Source organism: Peromyscus californicus, unplaced genomic scaffold, assembly GCF_007827085.1.
Source record: "Peromyscus californicus insignis strain IS unplaced genomic scaffold, ASM782708v3 Scaffold_11__1_contigs__length_118956290, whole genome shotgun sequence".
Lineage (NCBI taxonomy): Eukaryota > Metazoa > Chordata > Mammalia > Rodentia > Cricetidae > Peromyscus > Peromyscus californicus.
In genome coordinates, this window is record NW_026294402.1 from 90,925,068 (window position 1) to 90,950,261 (window position 25,194).

Sequence of the window (25,194 nt, forward strand, 5' to 3'; positions counted from 1 at the left end):
GGTGGTTTTGGTTTTTGTTTTTTAAGTACATAGAGTGAGTTTACAAGTCGATGTCTCATCCTGGCCTGAAAGTGACGGGCTCCTGGTAGCCATGTAGCAGTCCTTCCCCTGAGGCCTGATGCTAGCACAGTGCCACCTGTTGGACTGAACAGAAAACCCAGCTTTTACAAAGAAACATAATCGCACTGGAAAATTTCATCTAGAATCTTCTTTGGCTTTTAAAATTTTTTCATACCTGGGGCTTTGCTTTCTCTGCTTAACTTACTGTTTTCCTTGAAATACTAGCTTCGCTTAACCTCATGGTCCGCTTTTCAGATACATCATATTCAATTGTGAAACACCTCCTCTCATACAAAAGCAGTTAGGGAGTGAAGTATTACTAAGATTACCTTGTGCGCCACACATGGACCACTTGATATTTGTGGTAGAAGCACATGCTACAGCAAAAGTATTGCTCTAAGTCTGCTGAGCTGCCACCCCAGAGGCATGCAGTTACTACTGTGAACATTTGTTATACTTCAAAACTGTGAAACAGTAGTTGATAGAACCGTGACTAAAGACATTAGTGACTGTACTTTACAGCCGGCCCAACTCTAAAATTATGAGAGAAAACATACTTATACCTCAGCCATCTTGTCTACCTTAGGAGAAATGCTTATTGACTCAAGTGATGTTATTGCTGTCTCATGCTGTGACTTTTACCATGTGACATTAAAAATGGAGTTGTTGGTTTGTTTGTCTTTATTTCTGGACTGATTGTCAGACTTTTAAAAAGTCTTGTGGTTTTGGATTTGTTTTCTTTTTCTTTTCTTTTTCTGGTTACTGGTTCCCTAATCAGATCTTCTTGGTAGCAGGATCTTCTTATGGCCCTGATTTTGATGATCTTGCTTAGTGATTCCAAGGAAAAGTTGTATATGATTCTAGGATTTGAACCTGGAACTTATGCACATGCTGCCTTAGAAAGCTGGCCCCCATCACCTTGTTTGTGGTATTTTAAAAACAAAAGTAGCCAACTTTTATATATCTGTAATCAACCCTTTCCTTTGTGATAATTTCTTTCCTGACTGTCCTGGAACTTGCTCTGTAGACCAGGCTGGTCTTGAACTCAGAGATCTGCCTGCTTCTGCCTCCCAAGTGCTGGGATTAAAAGCATGGCATGTGCCACCATACCCAGCTGGTCCTTTGTGATTTCTATCTTCTTTCTTGTCTAGATATCAGGTACATATGTGCTTGGTTTTATAATTTAACTTTTCCAAGTGATTTAATTCATTTGAAATTTACTCTTGTATATTACTGAAGCAAGCATCATATATTTCCTCCAAGTATAACCCCAGCACCTTTTGTTTAATGGACTATTTGCTTTTCCATGGCCTTCTAGATATTTTCAGCTGTCAACATGACTCAGCCCAGAGTTATCTGAGGGAGTCTCAATTGGGGGATTGCCTGAATCAGATTGGCCTGTAGGCCAGCCTGTGGGAATATCTTCTTGACTACTAATTATGTAGGAGGGCACAGTCTACTGTGTGCGGTACTATCCTTAGGCAGGGAGGCCTGGGCTGTATAAGAAAGCTAGTTAAGCAGAAGCTAGAAAGCAAGCCAGTAAACGCTTTGCTCTGTGGTACTTGCCTCTACTCTTACAGTTCCTGCCCCGGCTTCCCTCAGTGGCGGACTGTAATAACAAACCCTTTCTTCCCATTTTGGTCATGGTATTTAATACAATGACAGAAATCAAACTAGAACACATGGGTTGTGTTCTTTCTTTTATTATAAACTAGTCTGGGGCGGTGGTGGTGCACGCCTTTAATCCCAGCACTCGGGAGGCAGAGCCAGGCAGATCTCTGTGAGTTCGAGGCCAGCCTGGGCTGCTGAGTTAGTTCCAGGAAAGGTGCAAAGCTACACAGAGAGACCCTGTCTCGAAAAAAACAACAACAAAAAAAAAAAACAAAAAAACAACTAGTCTGATGCATGAACACAAATTTATGGCTTTTGCTTTGTTCCCTGAAGCACCCTACTAATTATTGTTCTGATACCATACAGTTTTGACCATGATAACTATTCCATATTGTTTGTTTGTTTTAGGTTTTTCTGAGACAGGATTTCTCTACATAGCTCTGGCTGTCCTGGAACTTACTACATAGACCAGGCTGGCCTCAGACTGACTCTGCCTCACCACATGCACCACCATACCTGGCTTATCCAGTACTTTTTAATATACAAGTCTTCCTCATTACTATTTCCTTTAGAATTTTTCATACCTTTTCTTTCTTGCACTTTCTTCCACATGAACCATTAGGATAACTGCCATTTCCTAAAGCAGAACTATTGGGATTTCGATTCACTGCCTATACAACTTCTATTCAGCAAGTTTTTTCTTTCTTTCTTACTTAAGCACTGATACAAAGAGCTATGCAGTGTTGACATAAATAACGGCCACTACACTTATAAACATATCATTCCTTTTATTGACAAGCACTTTTTTTTTTTTTTTTTTTTTTTTTTTGGTTTTTCGAGACAGGGTTTCTCTGTGTAGCTTTGCGCCTTTCCTGGATCTCGCGCTGTAGACCAAGCTGGCCTCGAACTCACAGAGATCCACCTGCCTCTGCCTCCCGAGTGCTGGGATTAAAGGCTTGCGCCACCACCGCCCGGCGACAAGCACTTTTTATTGAAAGGCTCAATGTGAGTCATTCATGCCCATCAAGTATTTTCTAAATGCTTGAACAAAAGACAATTAAAGTTGGTTCAAATAGGGGAAATCTCTTCAAAATACACCAGGAAAGAATCAGATTGAGTGGGCAAAGTTAGAATTCAAAGACTCTTTAATTCAAGTCAGAAAATTAGCTACTACATAAAATGCAAGGGCAGAAAGTGTGACTAGCAACATATGGGTGAACAAAAAGCCCATATTCTGCAATGGATTGTAGTATCTTGACCATCATCAGAAATGTGTATCCTAAGTCCATGTTCCATGGGCTGAGAAAGTGGCTCCAGCTTGGAAAATAACTGCCTTTATAGCTCTGAGAAAATCAAGAGAAAATGTTGGGCATTATGAGGTGTGGCAGCACACTCCTAGCACTCAGGAGTCAAAGGCAGGTGGATCTGCAGGAGCCTCTTCATTACCAATTGTACGGAAGTATCGAGCCCACAGTAGTCTTGGTTCCAGGACAGTCAGAACTACACAATGAAAACCTGTCTCCAAAACAAACAAACAAACAAATGAATAAATAAAATAAACAAATGAATACATAAATAAATGGAAAAAGAAAAAAGAAGGATACAGTAAAAATAAATCAACCCTTATTATTAAAAAATGGAGTTAAACATAAATTCTATAATTATCACAATAGTATGTGAATGTTATTTATGTTGTTGGAGAAATTTAGTAATTTTAATGAAAAGCTGTTGTGGAATATTCCTTTACATTGTGTGAAGATGTGTCACTGTGATTGGTTTAATAAAGAGCTGGATGGTCAATAGTTAGGAGGAGGTATAGGCAGGACTTACAGGGACAGAGAGCTCTGGAAAGAAGAAAGGAAGAGTCACCAGCCAGATGGAGAGGAAGTAGCATGGGCAGTACAGAGTAAAGGTAACCAAGCCACATAAAAGAATATAGATTAAAAGATATGGATTAATTTAAGTTATAAGAGCTAGCTAGAAACAAGCCTAAGTTATTGGCCACACTTTTATAGTTAATAATAAGTCTTTGTGTCATAATTGGGAGTCAATAGTCCGGACAAAAAAGTCTGACTACAAGAAGCTATGCTGTCAATTTTAATTTCTTATGTTTACTATTTTGGTTTTTTGTTTATTTTTTGGAGATAGAATTTTTCTGTATAGCCATGTCTGTCTGTCCTGGAACTCTCTCTGTAGACTCAGCTGGCATTGAACTCACAGAGATTTGCCTGCCTCTGTCTTTTGAGTGCTGGGATTAAAGGCATGCACCACCACTGCCTAGTTTATATTTACTTTTTTATTGTGTGTGTGCAGATTTGTGCATACATGCATGCCATGGTGCACATGTGGAGGTCAGAGGTTGGCTTTCAGGAATGGGTTCTCTCCTTCTACCATGTGGAAACCAGGCAGGTTGCCTCAGTCTTTGTAAGATGGGTAGAACTTCAAGTGAGGATGCATAGGACAGGGATTACTGTCCATTCCTTTAGTTTTGCTGAATGATTCTAAGTACGTTAGTTTTTGGTGTGTGTGTGGTATCCATGTGTGGAGGCCTGACACTGATGTGACTGTTTCCATCCATTACTCTATCACTTATGTATTGAAGCAGCCTCCTTTGTCTGGGCTCGGAACTCATGGATTCATCTCATCTAGCTCGTCTTGCTCTTGGGCTCCTGGTTCCAGATATTTCCAGGTGGGTATCCTTGTGGATTCTGGGAGTCTGAACTCTGGTCTTTAGGATTTTGCAGCAAGTACATCCTCTGCTGAGTTATCTCCCCAGCTCCATGATTCACTATTTAAAGTGTATAATGCAATTTTATATTATTTATTCAGAATAAGACATGCAGCATGAATCTTAAATGGTCTTATTAATAAAAACAAACCCAGGGCCTGGTATTGGGGTGAATACTGGAAGATCAGATAAGCAGAATAAACTACAGCTTCCTCACCTCACCAATTCCTCAGCTGATCCTGTTTCCTCAGACTGGATGCCTCTCAGCTGAACTGTGCTGCTAGAAGCCTAAAAGCTTAATCAGGCTCTAGTTCCTGGTCCTCACACCTTAAATACCTTTCTGCCATCACTTCCTGGGATTAAAGGCTCACTTCCTGGAATTCCTTGAACTCACAGAGATCCAGACAGATTTCTGCCTCTGGAATGCTAGGATTAAAGGCGTGAGTGCCACCATTTTCTAGCCTCTGTATCTAATGGCTGTTCTGTTCTCTCACCAGATAAGTTTATTAGGGTGCACAATATTTTGGGGAACACAATACCACCACAAAGACATCTCCAAAATTTTGTATTTTTCTCACCTCCAGAAGAAATCCCCTGATCAGCAGAAATCACTTTCCACTTCTTTCTATTTCCCTTTCTCCGTCCCTGTACAACTTCAGACCTAAGAATTGCCAATTGACTCTAACTATACATTGGATTGTTGTTATTGCCCAGTGCTATGCCCTCATATGCATAAAGCACATTTAGTTTGCCTTTCTGTCGGTTGGTGAACATTCAGGTCATTCACATTCCTTGGCTGTTATGAATAATGCTGCTATCAATACCCGATTGCAAGTGTAGACACAGACACATTTCCAGACATAGACCCGGAGTAGAATTGCTGGGTCATGTGATAGCTTTATGTTTCATCTTCTGAGGAACTGCTAGGCTGTTTTCAGGGCAGATATATCATTTTATATTCCTACCAGCAATACACACAGATTTAAACTTCCCTGGATTCTAACAAAACACAATACTCTTTTTTTTTTTTTTTTTTTTTTTGGTTTTTCGAGACAGGGTTTCTCTGTGTAGCTTTGCGCCTTTCCTGGAACTCACTTGGTAGTCCAGGCTGGCCTCGAACTCACAGAGATCCGCCTGGCTCTGCCTCCCGAGTGCTGGGATTAAAGGCGTGCGCCACCACCGCCCGGCCACAATACTCTTAATATTATGAGGTGGTATCTTATCACAGTTTTGATTTTGTATGTTAAGGAAATGGTGATAGTAATATTGAACATCGTGTGTTCACTATCTATGTGTAGACCTTTTTAGGGGAAAAAAGTCTAATTTAGGTGCTGGGGAGATGGCTTCGTCAGTAAATTGCCTATCACACAAGCATGAGGCTCTGAGTCTGGATGCCTAGCATGCACGTAGAAAATCTGGGACTGATGGCATGTGCCTGCACCCTAGAGCCTGAGAAACAGAGCCAGAAGAATTCCTGGGGCTCACTACCCAGCTAGTCTAACTAGATCAGTGAGCTCTGTGTTTAGTAAGAGGCCCTTTCTCAAAAAAAAAAAAAAAAAAAAAAAAAGTAGAAAATACTAGAAGACACCCAATGTCAATCACATGGCCTACACATCCAACACCTAACTTAATATTTTCCCATTTTAATTGAGCTGTCTTTTTGTTATTGAGTTGCAGCAGCACTTAGATAGGTCTAGATGTCTTTCTATCATTCTGTGACTGTTTCTTCAGTTTCCTTGTGGAAATAAAACGTGCTTCAGTCTGAAGTGGGGGAGACAGTGGATCCCATGGGAGGAAGAAAAGAGTGGCAGCCTGTGGTCCCAGAGTGATCCTTAAGGTATGATCATAACAGGTACAATTCATTTCCTGGGCCTCTGGGCCCTGCCGCTTCCCTCCCACTCCCCTCCCACTCATACACACACACACAGATGCCCCCACCCTCCATTCAGGGAAGACTTGGTCTTACGTAACTGGAGAGAAAGGGTGGGAATAAAAGGCCAATTGTTAGTGGAGGAGCCTCTTAGGTAGCAATTTTCATACTTCCTGGGAAATCACCCTTTGCCCTCACCTTGGCCACTTCCAGGGTCATTGTCCATCCCCCCATCATGCCCACAATTCTCTTCACAGTAATTCACCCAGCTCATGTGGGTGAGCTCTTGAGGTGGGGCTGGCAAGAGAGGCGCTGGAGGGTGCTCAGTTCTGTTCCCAGACTGTGGCATTTCATTGAGAAGGAACAAATGGTGACTGTTCTGTGAAGCCACACAACAAGCTGCTTTCTCCTGCCTGTGACCTTTACTCAGGAAGAGGCCAAGCACACTCGTCAAGCCTCTTCATTTGCTGCAAAGAGTCTGTGGTAAACACCAAGAAGGCTCTCATTGTCATCAAGTTTCTAGAAGCCACCGGAACTTCTCACACAGGGCCCTTGCTTATTTAGTCAATGGCTGTGACACAATTTTACTGTGGAAATGGGTTACTTGAATAATTTATTTGGTTGGATTTGGGTTGGCCTGGATGACGGCCAGTATCTTGTCAATGTGGTGATTCCATGGCAAACATGTTGATTCACCCATAATTCACACCTTTTCCTATAGTGCTTGCTCACAGAGCCCTGGTTTTGTAGCTGTTCCAGAGGGTAACCCTTTAAGGGATTATATACGTCTGCCTTTCCAGGATTGGTCTGTTGTGGGCTGCTGAGTGCTTTTGAGGAAGGCAGAGCATACGGGCATGATGGCCTTTCTTATTCCCATTGGTCTTGGCGAGGTCCTGATGCCTGGACTGCTCTGGGTCATCTTCTGCCTGCACATGCGGACAGTAAGGACAGAGCTGAGAGGTGAATAAAAGGTGAAAAAAACTGAGCTCTAGAAACACCCACTTGGGGATTCCTTGTGGGATTTTCTCTGGGTTGCTGTCCAGTGCATCCTAGCTGATACACACACGTTTCCTCAGCGGGTTGGATATAAAACAAACTCCTCAGCCAATGTTGAACACACTGGTGTGGTTAGTGTTTCAGCAAGATGCTGCACTCCAAAGGACTTCTGAGGACTTTGTTGTTTCATGGTGAGGAACTGGAGATGGACGTGAATGATAAATATCCAGCTAAAGGACCAGAGAATCCCCCTTTGCTTCCAACTCAACAGCATCTTACCTCACAACTGCATCTTAGGTTTAATTATTTATTGTCCTTCCCTGAAGGATTTAGAACTGAGATCATGCTCTCCCTTCCTCTCTTCTCCTTCTCTCCCTCCCTCCTGCCCTCCTTCTGTGGAGGCCCAAATTACTCAGGGTCAGAGAATCTGAGCTTGCTTACCCAGCAGGGCTGCATAAGGGGATGATTTGACCACGGGTGTGGTTACCAGATGTTTGGAAGGGTCTACACTTGGCTGTGCCGTGTGCTTTGATCCTGCAAGAGGAAGGTCTTTTGCCCCATCCCTTGGCATTGTTATAAAAAGCCCTTTTGAATAAACAGAAGAGGCTATTGGGTATTGATCCAGGCCCTCCCAAAGCTATCCTGTGTTTCTGTCTTCTCATTGTCTAGGTCTCTCTTTCTACCTAATATTTCTTATCCCTCTCTCCTCCTCCTCCTCCTCCTCCTCCTCCTAAGAATGCTAGAAAAGCTGGGAAAGGTAGGAGCGGGTCTCCCATTGTCTCCTACGCCTTCCCTCCATCTCTTCCACCCATTAAAGTCTGTCGAACCTCCTCCATGTGACTGTTTCTCATTGTGTTGGTGATGGGCTCTCTGGGTCCCTCGGCTGGGTATCATGTGCACTGTGCTGACTGTAGCGGCACTATGGGCTGTGGGCACTTGGGTTCACAGCCTCCTCTACCTCCTCCATCCAAAGCTGGATTCCTCTGGAGACAGGGCCAAAAGAAGCCCCAGAATCTAAAAATGATGTATTCAGTGTCGAGTGTGCTGGCGCCACTGCTTTAAGTGTGGGGTAAAAGGACGTACTGCATTTGAGATCTAAGAGCAGCTACATCAAAACATGCAGAGTGGATGTAACCCGCTGGGAAGACAGCTTCTGGGAAGAAGACAATATATGCAGCCTCACCAATATTCACTCAACAACGAGGACGCCCAGAGAGGTCAAATCTTTTGTTTCATAAGTGTTAAAATTTATCAATCTGTACACAAGATTTACATCCTACTGGAACATTTTTTTATTTAACTTAAAAAGTAAAAAATAAAAAACGAAGAAATTGCCTAAGTAGTTTATTTCTATTTTATTTTATGCATATGTATGAGTGTTTTGCCTGCATATATGTACCACATATGGTCATAGTACCAGCAGAGGTCAGAAGAAGACATCAGATTGCCTGGAACTGGAGTTAGGGTGCTGGGAGCTAAATTCAGATCTTCTGCAAAAATGTTCTTAACCATTGTGGTGGTTTGAATGAGAATGGCCCCCACAGATTAATATGTTTGAATGGCTTGGTCCTTAGTTGGTGGAATTGTGGTGGTATTGTGTTCCCCCAAATATTGTGCACCCTAATAAATTTATCTGGGGTCAGCGACAGAACAGCCACTAGATACAAAGGCTAGAAAATGATGGCACTCACACCTTTAATCCTAGCATTCCAGAGGTAGAAATCCCTCTGGATCTCTGTGAGTTCAAGGCCACATTGGAAAAAGCCAGGCATGGTGACACACGCCTTTAATCCCAGGAAGTGTGCCTTTAATCCCAGGGAGTGATGGCAAAAGCAGAAAGATATATAAGGCCTGAGAACCAGAAACTAGAAGCATTTGTCCTTGTTAAGCATTTGGCCTGGTTATACATTCAGGCTTTTGAGCAGCAGTTCAGCTGAGACCCATTCGGATGAGGACTCAGAGGCCTCCAGTCTGAAGAAACAAGACCAGCTGAGGAACTGGCAAGGTGAGCTAGCTGTGGCTTGTTCTGCTTCTCTGATCATCCAGCATTCACCCCAATAACTGGTCTCAGGTTTGATTTTATTAATAAGAACTTTTAAGATTCCTGCTACATGGAATTGTTTGGGAAGGATTAGGAGGTGTGGTCTTATTGGAGGAGGTGTGTCACTAGGGGTGGGCTTTGAGATTTCAAAAGCCCATGTCAGCTGAGCAGTGGTGGTGCATGTTAATCCCAGCACTCAGGAGGTAGAGGCAGGCAGATCTCTGAGTTCAAGGCCAGCCTGGTCTACAGAGAGCCTTCCAGGACAGCCAGGGCTACACAGAGAAACTGTGTCTTGAAACCCCTCCCCCTGCAAAAAAAAAAAAATCCTATGTCATTCTTAGTTAGCTCTTTCTGCTTTGTGGTTGTTATCTCAACATGTAAGTTCTCAGCTACTGCTCCAGTGCCATGCTCCCTGATATGATGGTCATAGACTCACCCTCTAAAACTAAGCAAGGCCCCAAATAAACTCTCTTCTTTAAGTTGCCTTGCTCATAGTGTATCTTCACAGCAATAGAAAAGTGATTAAGAACCATTGAGCCATCTCTCCATCCCTACCCCCTTTTGAGTCAGGGTCTCACTATATACTCCTGGTTGGTCTGGAACTTGCCATGTAGAACAGGCTGGCCTTGAAGCCACAGAGATCCATCTGCCTCTGCCTCATGACTATTAAAGTATTAAAGGTGTGTGCTCCCATGTCTGGCTATAAATAAATCTTTTTTTTTTAAAAATGAACAGGAATCTTAAAGGTAGTAACATCAAAACATCAATCTTGTCTTTCCTACCCAAGGAGGACCAGAAATGCAATTCTAATCAGCAAAGGAAAAATTCACGGGTCCACTGAAAACTCCAGTTATAACATAAACTCCAGGTAGGGCTTGATTTGGTGTTCAGACAGTGATACTGGGCCTCAGTTTCCAGGCACGTTGAGGCTCTGCTGTGTTGTTCATGTCTCAGGACTTGTATTAGTCAGGGTCCTCTGAGGAGTGGTTCTGAACATGTGGACCATGACCTCTTTAGGGGGTCACACAACCCTTTCACAGCGGTCACACATCAGATATCCACATGACGATTTCTAACAGTAGCAAAATTACAGGTTTGAGGTAGCAACGAAAATAATTTGATGGTTGGGGGTTCACAGCAACGTTGAGGAACTGTATTAAAGGGTCACAGCATTAGGAGGGTTGAGAACCACTGCTCTAGAGGATCAGAAACAATAGGATATATGTAGCCCAGAAGTCCTAATCTGGTGCTCAAAACCTGGAAGCTTCTGGAAGAGCCTCTGGTCCTTAGTTAACAAAGAAAGCCTGGAAACACTGGTTCTGATATCAGTGAAGAAAATCAGCAGCAGCAGCAACAGGGGAAACCGACTCATTAACAAGCGGGAAGGCCAAGGAAGCTAGAACAATCTTCCTTCTGCCACACCTTTTTTTATCTGGGGTGCTACCAGAAGGTGCTGCCCACATTTGGGGTGAGTCTTCTCCAATCAATTAAGGCAACCAGGACAATTCCTCAGGTAGAGCTCCCTACTCAAGTGATTCTAATTTGTGGCAAATTGACATTAAAACCAGCTGTCACAAACCCCAATGTGGCCACTCAGTTCTGGGTTTTCCTTTGTGTTGGAAAGATAGAGGGTGTTTCTCCAGATCCATACACCCTCAGCAACAAGTTCACTGGGAAGAGAAATGTGCCCTTTCTCTTACCAGAGTCCTAGAAAAGTCATTGTCTCATTGGTTCCAAGTGGATCACATACACATCGATGGACCCAATCCCTGTGACCATGGAAGTACAATGCATAGCCTAGGTCACATGATTTCCCTTAGAGTTCTTTCCAGGCAAAAGACAACTTCCTTTCCTTCCCAAGAAGTCTGCTGGAGCCACTGTACCTCCATTCACCCCTCTAGTATCATAGTGTCATCACCATCTTTTGCCCAATGCCCGTGAGTTGCAGTTACCTGGCTGCCCAGTCACCCAGATGCCTGTGGGAGATAAGCCACAGGCCGATTGGTTCCTGTAGTTAGTGTTCTCACCTGGCCTCTGAGGTTGGCAGCATCTTCGTCCAGGACAGCATGAGGTGAGTCCTGTCCTGTGATGGTTTGGTGGTGTTTAGGTGTCCCACAGTTCCCTTCCCTTCCCCCTTGACTAGAACGGCTATTGATGGCCACTCAAGAAGGCCAGCAGGTCATTCCATTATACACAGCTGTTGTCCACGGCTAGCTCTGACACTCTTAAGTGGCTCAGATGCAGATGGTCCACAGGCACCTTCTCTTGGTGTCTGTACCACTCCATGTCACATCATGGCATCCATTCTTACTCAGTAGGGTCTCTGTATGCACACTCAAGCCATTTAGATGTGTGTGTCCAAGGGCGCCTCTGTGTGTGTGTGTGTGTGTGTGTGTGTGTGTGTGTGTGTGTGTGTGTGGTATTGGGGAAAGTAGTGCCTTCCTTAAGTTCCTGGCTAAAAGCACATATAACTACTTCCTGGACCAGGTTAAACTTGATGATGTACAAGCCAGTTGCCTTGAGTATTAAATCAATGTTGATAGCTTAGGTTGGGGGTATCAAAGGTGGGCCCCACTGAGAAAATCTGCCAGCAGCATGCACACACTTTGCACTGATTCCCTTCAAAGAGCTGAGCAGGGAGCAAGGCAGAGAGATGCATGGACCGCGGGTGAGAGGAGCTGCTGCGGATTCCAGCTGGTGCACCAGTGACCTCTGCTGGTGGGATTTCCCTCTCCCGGTGCACAAGAGGTAAGTGTCCCCTCCAAGAAGGTGGTTCTGTTGTCTTCTGAGATCCCGGAAGACAACAGAGAGCAGAGCTCCTGGGCTTCCCTGCTCACGCTTTCATTGGGGGCCTCAGCTGCCAGAAGTTCAAGTGAGGCTCTTGTCTTTGCCGCTACAGAATTCCTCTCAAAGCTTGCTCACTTTCAGATACAATTACAGTTTATTTAAAAATTCTCAGAAAGGGTGCTGGAGAGATGCTCAGTAGTTAATGTGTGCTGTTCTTGCACAGAGACTGACTTTGCTTCCCACATCAGCCTCTGACAACCAATTGTAACTCCAGCTCCAGAGGGACCCAACGCCTTTGACTGCTGCAGGCATCTGCACACACACGCACACCCTTACACACAGACACACAAAATTAAAAATGAATCTTAAAACGAAAATTCTCAAAAAGGGAGCTGGTCAGATGGATCAGCCCGAATAATGGAATTCACTTTCTGAGATCCAAATGTTCGAAGGAGAGAAACGATTCCCGAAAGCTGTCCTCTGATCTCCACATGTGTGAGTGGCGTATGTCCCTGTGCGCGCGCGCGCACACACACACACACACACACACACACACACACACACACACTAAACAAATGTAAAAAAACAAAAACAAACAAACCAAAAAAAAAAAAAAAACCCAAACTAAAAAACATCATGTCCAAAAACAAGTGCCTCTACCCAAAGAAGTCTGAATTTTTTCTTTTTTTCTTTTTTTAAGACAGGGTCTCTATGTGACCCTGGCTGTCTTGGATCAAGTTGTCCTAGAACTCACAGAGATCCACCTGCTCTGCCTCCCGAGGCTGGGATTAAAGGCGTGCACCACCACTCCGGCCCTAACTTTCTTTCAAAACAAAACAAAACACAACAAAACAAAACACCCCAGCATGTTTACAACACATCAAAGTGAAACGAATACTGAATAAGGTTACTCTTCGGTCCGCCTTGGACGGCTAAATGCCGAGAAACCATTTATAGTTACACAAATTCACACCTCCTATCGCTCCACCTCACCTAACTCACAAATCAACGCAAAATGCTGCCGTCGTTCACGCATTAGCCCGCATCTAAGTCAAGCAGACGAACTGTCCAGGCACGTCTGTCCTGGGGGACTCCAGCCCCGGAAGCTGGGCAGCCAAGTTGAAGCCATTGTGGCAGATCTTCTAGGATCCTGCAGGATTTTTTGTTGTTTTTTTAAACAGCGTTTTCATAAACCTCTTGTCTTTGTAGGGCCACCAGGTGGCACTTGAGAGCCTTTTCCAGCGTGAGGTTCGCCCGTGGGTGGAGTCTCTGCAGCCATCTTTCACTGTTGGGCTCTGACTCTAGTCAGAGCTCATTGGACCAGAGGCTAACTCCTGACCGTGCAGTAACCTATCCTCACACCGGGGCATGGCAGTCAGAAACATTCCCTTGCTGGGGAACCACGAGACCGCATCTTCCACCCACAGCTTGAGAGAGCAGAAGCGGCTCATCACAGAGAGAACATAGAAGGATGACCGGAGATGTTTTTGCTTCTAGTTCAGTTTTTGCCCTGCCTCCTTGGGTTCAATCGTATACTATTCTTCCCTTCCACCACGGCATTTGTTTAAGCAAGAAAGTTCCTGAAGACACGGGCTTTTGTTTAACTGGCATTTAAGATATAGAGCAGAATTCTGAAAAGCTTTGAGAACTCAGGATTTGAATTCATGCAAACCACCAAGAAAGCTCATAATGGAATGGGGTTTTGTCTAGCAGGACTTCGTTTAAATGAGAAACAGAAAACCTTTCTCCCAGTTTGTTTCTATATTTGCTATAAAAATCTATCTAAAATGCATAAACAAAAGCAAAAGATTGAAAACAAATGCTCACCATTAGGAAACTAGTTACATATTCATCATACAATTACACATTAGGCAGCTATTGAAAGAACAAGATGGATGGAATGTTCCCACATTCTATTTTAAAGAAACAATACCGAGTGATGTGTGCAGTGTTACAGTCTGAAAAAGGATAATATGCAAGTTCACTCACACACACACACACACACACACACACACACACACACACACACACAGAGAGAGAGAGAGAGAGAGAGAGAGAGAGAGAGAGAGAGAGAGAGAGAGAGAGAGAGAGAGAGATTCATTGGCATCTATGGAATGATTGTACCATGTGAAAAACATGTTCCCATGTACATGTATTAGCTCTTTAAATACACAGCGGACACACATGTATACACAACTGCACTAGCCCGCTTTTCAGCTTTATTGAGTTTATTCTTAATATACTTTTGAGTAGACATTTCTCTTACCCTTAAGAGCTCCTGGAAATTGGGTGGGTCTTCATAACTGTCTACACTGTTTCCATCGTCCATCCTGCTGTGCTTCCTCTTATCTGTGAATTGCTAGTGCAATCCGGTGGAAGAGGGGGGATGTGAAAGTTCACTGTTGTCTTTTCCACGCAAAGTGAAATTCGGAAGGGTGCAGTTTGTGGACTGGGGAGTTGATATCTGGAGTTGAGGAATCGCTCAGTAAGTGAACATGGCTTCCCATCTGAATTCTAAGTGCACTCTCAACACCTAGAACAGTGGAGTCGTTGGCTTGGGCCTGCAGGCTGCATCCGGTAATTAGTGAAAGCAATACCCTTTCCCCCAGATTCTCTTAAATAAAGATTAGAGCGTCTGGCGCAGAGCCTGGATTAGTTGGCTGATGTTGAATGTTTGGTGCCATTCTGGCCAGCTCCTCTCCAACATGTCCTAAAAGGACGTTATACCACTTCAATTAGAAGAGACTGAGGGTCAGCTATGATGCTGGCGGTGCTGTGTTGGAATTCAGTTTCCAAGGAGATGGTTAGAGGTATCTCTTTGAATATTATTGTTGTTGTTGTTGGCAGGATCTCACTCTGCAGCCTCTGACTCTTTTGTTGTTGTTATAGGTCTGTTTTTGTGTATGTGTGCGAGATATAATATAATTACATCATTTCTCCCTTCTCTTTCCTCCCTCCAACCCTTCCTCTATACCCCTCCTTGCTCTCTTTCAAATTCATGGCCTTTTTTTTTTTCATTGATTGCTGTTGTATGCATCCCTAACTATAACCCACTGAGTCTGTATAATGTTACTTGTGTGTATGTTTCCAGGGCTGACCCCTTGGTATTGGTTGAGCGTTGGCATGCTCTTCCCTGGGGAAGACTATTTCTCCCACTCCCAGCATCCCTTGCTTGTTTGCAGTGCTTTGTGCAGGGCTGAGCCTGGTGGGCTTTTCCCCATCAGCTTTGGCACGACTGTCCATGTTGTCCTTGTCCGGCTCCTGTTTAGGCAGTCACGTTGGTGAGACTTTGTGGGCGTAGCTTCTGACAGTACTAGGAGACACAGTCTCATAGCAAACTCCCTGATCCTCTGGCCTCTGGTTCTCAGTCTTCCTGCTTCAGTATGCTGAGGGCTAGGATGACAGGTGTGTGATGCCACATTATGCTGGAGTAAAAAAAAAAGATTTTTTTTTTTCAAATTTTTGAAACAGGGTCTCACTATGTATTTCTGGCTGACCTAGAACTCACTTTGGAGATCAGGCTGACCTTGTACTCAAAGAGATCCATCTGCCTCTGCCTCCTAAGTGCTTGTATTAAAGGCATGCGCTACCACATACAGCTCTATTATTATCATTTTAGTTTGTTATTTGTGTGTATGGTACGGTGATGGTGGTGATGGGGCATTTCCTTTCTGTTGCTGTGATAGAATACATAACCCAAAGCAACTTAGGGAAGGAAAGTTTTGTTTTAGCTTACATGTTACAGTCCATCATTGAGGGAAGTCTGGGCAGGAATCCCAAAGAGGAAAGTGGATACAGGAACTATGGAAGAATGCTTCCTACTGGCTTGCTTTCTCACTCAGGCTCATCTAGCTTTCTTACACAGCCCAGAGTCATCTGCCTAGGGATGGTGCCTCCAGAAATGTGTCAGGCCCTCCTGCGTCAATCATCAATCAAGATGAGCCCCAAAGACATGCCCATAACTGTAGCTAGAGTTTTCCTGCCTTTTTTCTCAAAAAGGAAGGTTTTAACCTTAACAAAGTAAAATTACATATAATTTGGGAATTTGGGCGTAGCTTCTCTTACTACTTCCTGCTGGAGGGGGACGCTGTATCTTATGGGGATACAAAGAAAATTTTAGGATTATGGAATAGTCCGTGAGGCTGTATCGTCTGAGCCAGTTGCCTTGAAACCATTCTGGATGTTGGATCATCTGGGCCATGGTGTCATTGGAGACCTTTCAGGGGGTCTTGGCTGGTCAAACCTGATGTATCTTAATCTGGAACAAATCCATAGCCTTTGGCTTTCTGTGGGAACAAAAGCAGAGTCTCCTTTCCAAAGCAACATATCCTTATATCTAAATTTTGAAGTTAAGGTATCTTTAAAGTATACATATTGGTTTAACTCAGCTTCCTTTGCAATCAAATCTCTCTCTGCAGTTAAGAATCCCAAAGACAACACAATCCAGATTCTCTGTGTAATATTCATCTTTATGTGGCTTATTTTTTATATTAATTTTACTGTCTCTTTAAAGACTTTATTTTTTAAAACTATGTATTTGTTTATATAACTATATATCACCTTTTTTGTCTCTTTCAAGCCTATGTATATTTTACACACATTTAAACTATTACAACTGAATCTGTCTTATTGTGAATCTATTGCTTTAAACTGCAGCAGCTGTGGCTGCTGGCTCCACCCACCTCAGCTTCCCAACATGGTACTTTACCGCCGGCTCTGGGAGCTATCGTGGGTCTATGCTTTTATCCAAGCAGCATGTAGCCCAGAAACTTCTTTTTTTGTTTTGTACTAGCAAAGGCTAAATCCACCGCACAGCTTAATGTGCCACTTGCAGAGGCCTCATTCCCACCATACTTCAGGTCCAGCGCGCACGCTAGGAACCCGCCAGTAGCTCAAACCAGCAGCTGCCGCTCATTTGAGAGAGACAATTAGGAAGCTGTTTTTAGCTCCGTTTTAGAATCTTTTTTCCTCAGTTTTTAGGTGGAAACTCTTGTCACCACGTTGGACGCCATTTGTCGCTTGAGTTTTCCTGCCTGGCCCACAGTCAGGGCAAATCTCTCACCTGCCAGTCCCACAGCTGCTCAGACCCAACCAAGTAAACACAGAGACTTATATTGGTTACAAACTGTATGGCCGCGGCAGGCTTCTTGCTAACAGTTCTTATATCTTAAATTAATCCATTTCCATTAATCTATACCTTGCCACATGGCTCGTGGCTTACCGGCATCTTCACATGCTGTTTCTCATCATGGCGGCTGGCAGTGTCTCTCTGATTCAGCCCTCCACTTCCCAGCTTTATTCTCCTCCTTGTCCCGCCTACACTTCCTGCCTAGCCAATGGCCAATCAGTGTTTTATTTACTGACCAATCAGAGCAACACATTTGCCATACAGAACATCCCACAGCACATAACCCAATCTGACGTAGACAATTCTTCTATGATCTCTCTCTCCATGTGACTTTAGGTTGTGTTGACAGTAAAAACTCAGCAGCACAGTGCATGTGCATGTCCTAGCATAGACGTGGGAGGCAGAGGGCAACCATAGGAGTCAGCTCTCTCCTTCCAGTGTGGATTCTGGAGATGGAATCCAGGTATTCAGGCTTTCAAATGAATGACCCACTGTGGCATTTTTCCAGCTCCTACTTTTTCTTTTGAAGGATGTTTTCTCTTTGGCTGGAGAGCTTTATTGTGCTAAGTCTAGACATCTTTGCCATCAACTGGAAGAAGCAATGTTGTACTGAAGCCAACCCAGAGGGAAGTATGTAGGGAGAAGGGGCGGGGGCAGAGATAGAGAGTGAGAATATTACTGTGTGAAGCCTTGGATCCAGCTTTGCTCAAAGCCTATGATGGTTTGTGTCACTCAAGGATGTGATAATCTCTGAGATATGTCATTAGGCAAACTTCTTGTATGAACTTCCTACATGCACAAAATTAGATAGCATAGGTTGATTGCTGGATGTGCCCTCTTGATGCAATGGAGAAAAATGGTGAACGTGAGATGTATGAGGGCTGTTGCTGGCCTTACTGGTATATTTTTCACAACTTTAACACATACAAACACACTCCAAAATAACCATAAGAAGTATAGCATAGCGGATGTATAGACCAGTAACACAGCTGTTACTGTTTGAATCCAGTGTCCTCCATAGGTTCATGGTCTGCAGCTGGTGGTGTCATTTCAAGAGATTGTGGGGCCTGGCTGGCCAAGGTGGGCTCCTGGGAGTGGGCCTTTGAGAACTGTTTTCAGTTGAGACCTTTCTGCTACCTGATCCACCAAGATATGGACAAACCACCCATCAGTTCCCATGTCTTCCCTTCAATGACAGATCCTAGCCCTGGAACTTGTAGGGCAAAGTAAATCCCTCTTCCTTGATTCTGTCAAGTATCATGTGGCCATGTGATGAGAAAAGTAACTGATCCAGTAGTTTATGACCACTATCAAGTACTGTGTACCATACAGAATTGCGTGGCTGTTTTTACACAGGTGGCAGTGATGTAGGTGTGCTTGTACCAGATTCACCAAAAGCTCTTGAGTAGCATTGGGGCTTTGAAGATCTTTCTGATGGCTACTGTGTCGTCACTAAGTGCTAAGAATTTTTCAGCTCCGTTATACTCTTATGGGACCTTCAATCTATATTCATTATGTTGTTGATCTTGTAACACTAGACTGTCTATCCTTTCCATATGGTGAACAATCGTTTCTGTCTCACCAGAAAGGTTCTTGGTGAGATCCTACTCAGGCCCCAATCACCTGATCCTGATTTCAGATATGTTTGTAAAGTGGGGCTGCTGAAGAAGAGGGCAAGGGTGGCTTCTGAAGGAAATTTAGGGGCTTTCTTAGTAAAAATAGGAAAGGGCTCAGCAGGAAAACCCACAGGTATCCACCACACTGAGAAGACTTGGAAAGGCCAGCACTTTGGACTCTTAAAAATTCTGGGGGAAATGCCTTGTGTGGGCAGCCTTTTGTGCTCAGCCATTCAGAGAACCGGGAGTGGATGGATCCATGTAAGTTGACTGAAGGACTCCAGTAGGACCTGCAAGTGAACCCTGGGGTTATCCCCTCTATTCTCCCAGCCCAGACCTGTAGAGCCAGGCACATTTCTCTGTGGCCCATTGCTTCTCGTTGATTTAAGTCCCCCCAGTTACTTCTCCTTCTGTTATGATTGCTAATTCCTTCCCCTTGAATCCCACCTTTCTAGAGAGACTTCCCATTGCAGTGACCAAACATCCATCCCAGTTTGCCTAGAACCGTGTTAGTTTTAGTACTGAAGGTATGCATGCTGGGAGCGGCGCCCGTCTTGGGCAAACTGGAATGTTGGTCACCCTGGATGGCAGATCAGCTGTTCAGTAGGTGTCTTACCTTGATATCACTATACAGTTCCTGGGAGGATGGTGCTGAGGAAACTAGCTCTGGGCTCCACTCTGCTGGATGGAGCTTGACACAGAGGCTGGGTTGAGGATGGTTTACGCAGAGAGCATGTCAAGACCCAAACGGCTGTAGGGTTGACCTGACTGGAGCAATGAGGGAATGAAGAAAGGGCATACATACATACATACATACAGACAGACAGACATATATACAGAAAAGCTGAGGTCAGGCAGGCTGTATGCTTTGATGGAGACACACCAGCAGCGGCCCAGAAACTCGGTGCATTTATTTTATACATCTGAATTGAGGAGGTGGGTTTTATATATAGCTGAACGAGGAGGCAGGTTTAGCTTATCCTGGTAGGAGATCTCTATAGGGGAGCTTTCTTGGCTGTAAACATTGGGGAGAAGGAAGCTGGAGCCCATACCTTTCTGCACACACTATCAACATCTGCACAAGGACAAGGGGAAGGCTTTGTCATTCCCATGGGTTTGAGGCACTGGTGTCCTTGACATAGCTATGGTCACATCAACAGCATACATTCATCCAGGATCTCATCCAGGATCTCACGGAGTAGCAGTGAGGTCCCAGACAAAGAGAGTAGAGGTCGAAGGGGCTATCTCCCAACAGCACCGCAAGGCAGAACCTTTCCAATTAAGTGTTGAGAAATGACTGCGGGCATAGGAGAACATTTTAATATGGCCAGGAGCTGTACACAGACATAGTGTGATGAAAGGACTGGAGTTTGTGGGAGTGGTGACAGCCAACCCCTCCCCAACCCCAATTTTACAGAGAGTATACAGCTGGAGTTCTGTATATCATTTGTCTGAATATTTAAAAGCTATACAGCAGGCCTAACAGTCTTAATTACGTCCTCTTCTCCTCCTGTATGTGGTGTCAGGTTGTTAGAGTGTGGGAGAGAAAGCAGCCATTCCAGAGATGAGTCAGCTTTGCTGTGGCAATGCCTGGCAGCTCACGTGAAGTTTTCTAGCTGACACGTCAATTCCTTGCCCTTCTGGTAGAGGGACCAGGATGTGTGTGAGTGTACTTGACTGACTTTCAGGCTGTGATATTATGCAGCAGAGAGCACTGAAGGAACTTGATCTTTCCAGAGACTGGCTTGTCCCACAGACTCTGACTCTCTTCTAAGCTTTGGCCTTCTCCATAGGTGACCCGTTTGAGTGGAGCATCTATTGACTCATTGTTCAGATACTGGAGTTCTCTGGAACTCTGGCTCCTTTTGCATCGAAGCTTCATGGGGGACATCTTTCATTGCCAAAAGATGATCCCTGATCCCTCCCTAACCCTCATGTCTCATATCTAACCCAACACCACGTCCTGCTGATTTTACCTCCTAAATATCTCCCCAGTCGCTGCAGATGTATAATCTGATCCACTATCATCTTTCACAATCACTTTCTAATGGCTGCTTTTGACCCACCACAGTCTTTCAAGGCTTTTTCCACATTCAGACACAGTGACTTCTTTTTGAGCGGCGGGTGGGTAGGGGTGGGTGGGTGGGTGGGAATGATGATGACACAGTGTTTCATTATGTAGACCAGGCTAGGCATGAACTCACAGAGAGTCACCAGCCATTGCCTTCTGAGTGCTGGGATTAAAGGTGTAGATCATGATACCTAATCACAGAGATTCTTTTATAAAAAGACAGTGATTAAAATGCTTCCCTTGGGCCTGGGAAGTTACCTCACTAAGTAAAGTGTTTGCTGCTCAAGCATGAGGACCTGAGTTTGATTTCCAGGACTCACATTTACAAAAACAAGACAAAACTGGATAACCAATAAAGGAGCTCCTCTCTGGCAGAAGCTAATTCTCCCTCTTTTTGTAGTTTGTTTTTGTTCTTTACTCTTTGGGGGGGGGCCAACACCCAGCTCCCAAATAAATCACACAGAGGCTTATTCTTACTTATAAATGTTCGGCCTTAGCTTGGCTTGTTTCTTGCCAGCTTTCCTTAAATTATCCCATCCACCTTTTGCCTCTGGGCTTTTCCCATTCTCTTACTTCTGTAAATCTTACTCTTGTTCTGTAGCTTTCTTGCAGCTGGGTGGCTGGCCCCTGGAGTCCCCTTCCTTTGCTGGCTACTTCCTCCCAGATTTCTCCTTCTATTTATCTTCTCTGCCTGCCAGCCCCACCTATTTCTCTCTCCTGCCTCACCACTGGCCATCCAGCTCTTTGTTAGACCATCAGGTGTTTTAGACTGGCAAAGTAACACAGCTTCACAAATGCACATAAACAAAAGTAAATACGCCTTAAAATAATATTCTGCAATACCCTCTCCTGGCAGGCAGGCATTAGTCACCTATGTTTTGTTTTGACAGGGGATAAGGACCCATGAAAATTTCCCTCTTCCACATTAGCATGTCTATTGATATTGCCATTGTTTTGGCCTTTTGTTTACATATAAAATATATATGTAACGATAATAATCAAAGAAATAGAGGCTCTCGATTTGAGAGAGGGGCCTTGGGAGGTGTTGGAGGGAGGGTACCTAGAAAGACCTAGAGGGAGGAAAGGAAAAGGGGAAAGTGATCTAATCCTATTTTAATTGAAAATACCTTTTTTAAAAAATGGGGGCGTGTAGTGTTGCATGCTTGTAATCTCAGCACCTGGGAGGCAGAGACAAGCAAATCCCTAGGGGTCACTGGCAGCTAGCCTACTCTACTTGTTGAACTCCAGGCTAGACAGAGACCCTGTCTCAAAAACCCAAAGTGAACAGTATCTGAGGAATAACACCCGAGGTTCACCTCTGACCTTCACACACATGCACCCACATGAATACATACATACACATACAAAATTACTTGTCTTACCCTGCTTAAAACCTCTCACTGGTCTACTCTTTCCTCCTTTCCCCATCAGTATCTCCCTCCCTCCCTTCTGTTTCTTCCTTTGGATTGAACTCAGGGGCTCACACATGCTAAGTAAACACCGAGTCACGTCTTCACCTCAGTGCCTCCATGTCGCTTCTCATACAAGACCCAAATCTTCGTCATAACCGGAAAGGTCCCACATCCTGCAGCCCTTTGTCTTTCAGTTAGATCTCAAGCTCATTGCTCTTGCTTTCTGGTCACAACTGACCTCCTGTGCACTGTGATCTCTCCAGAGGCAGACCTCAGCACACAGCAGTCCTCAGGCCAGAAGCTCTGTCCTTGTTAGCTGTTACTCATCTTTAAGATCTCATCTCAAAGCCGGGCAGTGGTGGCGCACGCCTTTAATCCCAGCACTCGGGAGGCAGAGCCAGGCGGATCTCTGTGAGCTCGAGGCCAGCCTAGTCTCCAAAGCGAGTTCCAGGAAAGGCGCAAAGCTACACAGAGAAACCCTGTCTCGAAAAACCAAAAAAAAAAAAAAAAAAAAAAAAAAAGATCTCATCTCAAATGCTGCTTCTTTAAGGCCAGTTTTGGACATGTTACCCCATTAGATGGTCTCCTAGAACCTTGACCCTCTTCCTTATAGCTCTTAAAAGTGGTTATAATTACTCATTTTTTTCGTGTTTCCCACTGGATAGTGAAAATGGTCTTCTGCTTCTCCTGTATTCTTGGTACCTAACGCATCTCTGCTTCATGGGACTGAAACACAGCTCTTGAGTGCACACCTGCAACAAGTCACATCTTCTGAATCTCTGACTGTGTGTCTAGTTGTCTGTAGGTAATTCCATCCTTCCAATTGCTCAGGCTGAAACAGTCATCCTTGATTCATTTTTCTTACCTCCTGGTACCTAAACACCAATAAAAACTATTAAATCTGTCTTCAAAATATACTCAATGTCTTCAATAGTGTGTGCTTTCTAAAGGAAGAATATGGCTCCACTGAGGAAGTTTCCTTGCTAATACCTACACTGTGAACAGCCTAGTAGACTACATTTAAAAAGGAAGAGGTAGAGAGGGGGACTTATGGATCAGAAAATTATACTGTAGACCTCAAATTATGATTTAAATTATAAAACATCATGACAATTATGATAGTAGAATTTTAAAAGATTTATTTTTATTGTTTTTAGTTATGTGTATATATGGGACAGGGGCAAGAGAGGGTATGTGCACATGAACTGCAGAGGCCATGGGCTGTGGATCCCCTGGAGTGGGAGTTACAGGTGGTTGTGAGCCGCCTGATGTGGGTTCTGGGAATCAAACTTGGCCCCTCTTCGAGAGCAGTATGTGCTGTTAGCCATCTCTGTGGGGAGCAGATGAAGTTCTGAGTGAATGTATTGTTCACATGAGCACTACCATGTCAAGGACCCTCATGCCTCAGACCCACGGGAAAGACAAGACTTTCCCTGGTTAGGCTCCAAGCAGTGGCAAGGTCTTCCCCTGGTCCCAGTGCAGATGCTGACCCTGTGTGCAGAAAGTGTCTACCACCCCTTCCTTCTCCCAGGGGACTCCAGGTCAGACTGCTCCCCTACAGACCCCCACTGATTAGCTCACTCTCTCCTTGTTTGTGTTGTGTTTAGTAAACGCCTTTGAGTTTCCAGGCTGCTGCTGGAGCATCACCTGGTCAATCCCAGTCTTTCTGTATGTGTGTCTGTCATTTCTTCATTCCCTTTACCCCAGCCAGGTCACATCCAAAGCTATGAAGGTCATGGCAATCTCACTAGCCCAAGATGATGATGATGATGATGATGATGATGATGATAATAATAATAATAATAATAATAATAATAATAATAATAAATGTAGCTGATGAAATTTCATATGAAGTAACATTTGTGGGGGGGTGGTATTTGTGCATGTGCACATGGGCATGTGGGTGTATGCGAGTGTGTGTGCATGCATGCTGCATGCCTCTGTGCGCGCGCGCGCATACGTGCATGCATAACTGTGTACTCCCACGCAGAGGACAGAGGTTGATGTCAGGTGTCTTCATGATGCTCCACCTCACTTTTTGAGTCAGGGTCTCTCACTGAAGCTGGAGCTCACTGATTTGGCTAGGCTGGCTGGCTAGTGAGTCTTGGGAATCAATTTGTCTCTGCTTCCCCAGAGCAGAGACAAGGTGTATGCATGCAGTTTTTTACATGCGTGCTCAGAATCCAGACTCAAGTCGTCAGCCTTGAGTGGGAAGTACTTTACTGACAGCTATCTCCTGTGATGGTAACTATTAATTAAAAAATGTTTTTAGATTTATTTCTTATTTTATGTATATGAGCGTTGTATGTATGGGCACCACTACACACATTCCTGGTGCCCGAGAAGGCCAGAAGAGGATGTCAGATCCCTTGGAACTGGAGTTACAGATGGTTGTGAGCTGCCAAGTGGGTGCTGAGACTTGAACCCGGGTCCTCTGAAAGAGCAGCCAGTGCTCCTAACTGATGAGCCATCTCTCCAGCCCGCTATTTACTTGTTAGAATGAGCCTGGGGCATTAGTCATATGAAATGGTATGCTGTCCAGGCCAGTCCCTACTTTAAAATAATACAGTGGAGAGGGAGAGCTGGGGAGAGATAACTAAACTATGATTGGTAACTAATTGTTGGCATAGGATTATGGGTATTTGGGAGGTGCACATTTGAAAATTTCCACATTGAAAGATCTAAAAATATATGTCCAGAATGTGACATGCCCTTACTATTTCTAACGTTCTTCTGTTTTCCATTTTCAGCCTCATCTAAGTCACTTCCACCTCCCACCCACCCATTCTCGATCTCTCATCTGCTCTCCTGTCTCTGGCCCTGTCCTCTCTGGTGGTCTATTCACTACACCACAGGAAGAGTGATTCTCTCAAA

General features: G+C 44.3%; 1 long non-coding RNA gene across 2 annotated transcripts in view; it reads left to right on the top strand.

Moving 5' to 3' along the window:
• The window catches only part of LOC128097203 (uncharacterized), a 31,134-nt gene extending 18,457 nt beyond the window's left edge, over positions 1–12,677 (top strand). The window contains exons 4-6 of one of the 2 annotated variants that reach the window (XR_008213809.1): positions 4,274–4,360; positions 6,131–6,236; positions 6,527–12,677. This is a non-coding gene — a long non-coding RNA (uncharacterized LOC128097203). Of the gene's footprint in view, positions 1–4,273; positions 4,361–6,130 lie in introns of both variants that reach the window. The other variant, XR_008213808.1, reaches the window with a different exon arrangement.
• Positions 12,678–25,194: the final 12,517 nt, after the last annotated feature.